At 40.7% G+C, this 2,909-nt stretch overlaps 1 non-coding gene across 1 annotated transcript; it reads right to left on the bottom strand.

The window, feature by feature from the left end:
• Positions 1–286: 286 nt before the first annotated feature.
• On the bottom strand, positions 287–394 carry LOC130937524 (small nucleolar RNA R71). Its single transcript, XR_009068739.1, has one exon. It is a non-coding gene; the product is annotated as a small nucleolar RNA R71 (small nucleolar RNA).
• Positions 395–2,909: the final 2,515 nt, after the last annotated feature.

Genomic DNA, 2,909 nt, shown 5'->3' with positions numbered 1-2,909 from the left:
ACAACTTTGAGCTTAAGCCTCAATTAGTTTCTCTAATGCAACAGAATTGTAAGTTCCATGGATTTCCATTGGAAGATCCCCATCAGTTTTAAGCTGAATTCTTGCAAATCTGTGACACTGTCAAGACTAATGGGGTTGACCCTGAGGTCTACAGACTTATGCTATTCCCTTTTGCTGTAAGAGACAGAGCTAGGATATGGTTGGACTCACAACCTAAAGAAAGCCTGAACTCTTGGGAAAAGCTTGTGCCTTCTTGGCAAAGTTCTTTCCACCTCAAAAATTGAGTAAGCTTAGAGTGGAATTCCAAACCTTTAGACAGAAGGAAGGTGAATCCTTCTATGAAGCTTGGGAAAGATACAAACAATTGATCAGAAAGTGTCCCTCTGACATGCTTTCTGAATGGAGCATCATAGGTATCTTCTATGATGGTCTGTCTGAACTGTCCAAGATGTCATTGGACAGCTCTACTGGAGGATCTCTTCATCTGAAGAAGACGTCTGCAGAAGTTCAAGAGCTCATTGAAATGGTTGCAAATAACCAATTCATGTACACTTCTAAAAGGAATCCTGTGAACAATGGGACGAATCAGAAGAAAAGAGTTCTTAAGATTGATACTCTGAATGCCATACTGGCTCAGAACAAAATATTGACTCAGCATGTCAATATGATTTCTCAAAGTCTGTCTGGAATGCAAGCTGCACCAGGCAGTACTAAGGACGCTTCATCTGAAGAAGAAGCTTATGATCCTGAGAACCCTTCAATGGAAGAGGTGAATTACATGGGAGAACTGATAAACCCCATTTTGAGGGTTTATCTTGTGTTGATTTCAGGGGTTTTATCAATGATTCCACACGCTTTCTATATGAAAATACAAGACTTTGTGTTCCTTTCCTAATTTTGCCCCATGGATGAAAACATGCTTATTTTGCACTAAAATAGATACATTTCTAATCTTCTCTTGATGCCATTCGATGTTGTGACCTGTGTGTTAAGTGTTTTCAGAATATAGGGCAGGGATGGACCGGAAGAGAGAAGGAGGACGGGTGCAAAGGAAGGGAGCATGAGAATTGAGCCTTGGAAATCTCAGCATGGGCGCGTGCGCGCACTTGATGCGTCCGCGTGGATAGAGCAACTAGAAGTCGAAGCCAAGAGCCAAACCACGAGCCGGCTTGCGTAGCGGCTAAGCCATGATCTTCATGGGTGCGCACGCATACATCACGCCTCCGCGCATATTACAAGATGCTTCGGTGGGGCGCGCGCGTACATTGCGCGTGCGCGCCGATGTTCGAATGTGATTTTTTTTAAGAGCCACGTGACTTAGGAGTGGAGGTAGTTGGGAATCCCATTTTGGGGAAATGCCTTAGCGGGAAAAGCTTAAGAAGACCAAAGGAACAAGGGTTAAGGACTTTTGGCTCATTTTCTTGATTTTTAGATATTTTTGAGGGATAGTTGGTTACACTCTTGGAGAAGCAGAGAGAGATTCCAAGCTCTCCCTAGGGTTCATCTTCATCCAATTTTTGAATTTTCAATCACTCTTTGGTGAGATCCATTGCAATTCTCAATTCACTTTGTTCATGTCATAGATCTTCTTCTCCAATTTCAAGTAGTATTTGTAATTGCTCAATTCTCATAGATCTAGAATTCAACTTTGTAGTTTTGGATTTTATCAATTCCTTGAGAATTTGATTTTCATTGTTGTTCTTTGATAATTGTTGTTAGTTCCTTGTGTTGCAATACTTTTAATTCTATTTTTCTTCTCATTTTTACTATGACTTTCATTCTTGCTCATCAAATGTTTGATAAAATGTCAACACTAGTTATGGAGTAGAAATTTCTTACTTGGCATAGGGTTTGGGCCATTAGAAGAAGTTGAATAGTTGTGTCAATTGTTGATTTGGAATTAGGGATTGCTAATTGGCTTGGAGTGCACTAAAGCTAGATTCCCATGAGGTGAAGCTAGGACTTGTGACTCAAGTTGATTATTCTCATTTGACTTTCCTCTATACCTAGGGGTTAACTAAATGAAGCAAGGCTTAATTGTTGTCATCATTGAAGGAACTATAAGGATAGAATTTCTAATGCCAACCCTAAGCCAAGTCTTTTAATGATTGATTGTTTGTTTCCTATTACTTTGCTAAAACCTTCAAGGAATCCTAACAAGGCTTTCTAATCAATGAGATGCACACTTTAGCAATTCCAAGGGAGGACGACTCGGGAGACTAGTACTCTCGGTTATAGATTGTAGGATTGTTTGGTGCGAAGTATAAGTGTCGATTAGACTATACTCACGATCGTATTCATCATTGAATTCTAAATCGGCATGCTAAATTTCGTTCATCAAGAACCCTATGGAAACACCTATAATTCTTCATGGAGAAATCATCCAAATCTCTCATGGTAGGATCAACAGAGACCTCAACAAGGTTTCAACAACAATAATGATGGAAGAAACATGTTTAGCAATGGTAAGCCTTTTCCATCATCTTCTCAGCAACAGACAGAGAATTCTAAGCAGAGCCACTCTGACTTAGCAACCATGGTCTCTGATCTAATCAAAACCACTCAAAGTTTCATGACTAAAACAAGGTCATCCATTAGGAATTTGGAGGCACAAGTGGGACAGCTGAGCAAGAAAATTACTGAACTCCCTCCTAGTACTCTTCCAAGCAATACAGAAGAGAATCCAAAAGGAGAATGCAAGGCCATTAACATGACCCACATGGCCGAACTTGGAGAGGAGGAAGAGGCAGTGATCGCCACTGAGGAAGACCTCAATGGACGTCCACTGGCCTCCAATGAGATCCCTAATGAGGAACCATGGGAATCTGAGGCTCATAATGAGACCATAGAGATTCCATTGGATTTACTTTTGCCATTCATGAGCTCTGATGAGTATTCTTCCTCTGAAG

Source organism: Arachis stenosperma, chromosome 6, assembly GCF_014773155.1.
Source record: "Arachis stenosperma cultivar V10309 chromosome 6, arast.V10309.gnm1.PFL2, whole genome shotgun sequence".
Taxonomy (NCBI): Eukaryota; Viridiplantae; Streptophyta; class Magnoliopsida; order Fabales; family Fabaceae; genus Arachis; species Arachis stenosperma.
Note: the sequence above shows the minus strand (reverse complement) of the source record. Positions and strands in the feature narration are given on the sequence as shown.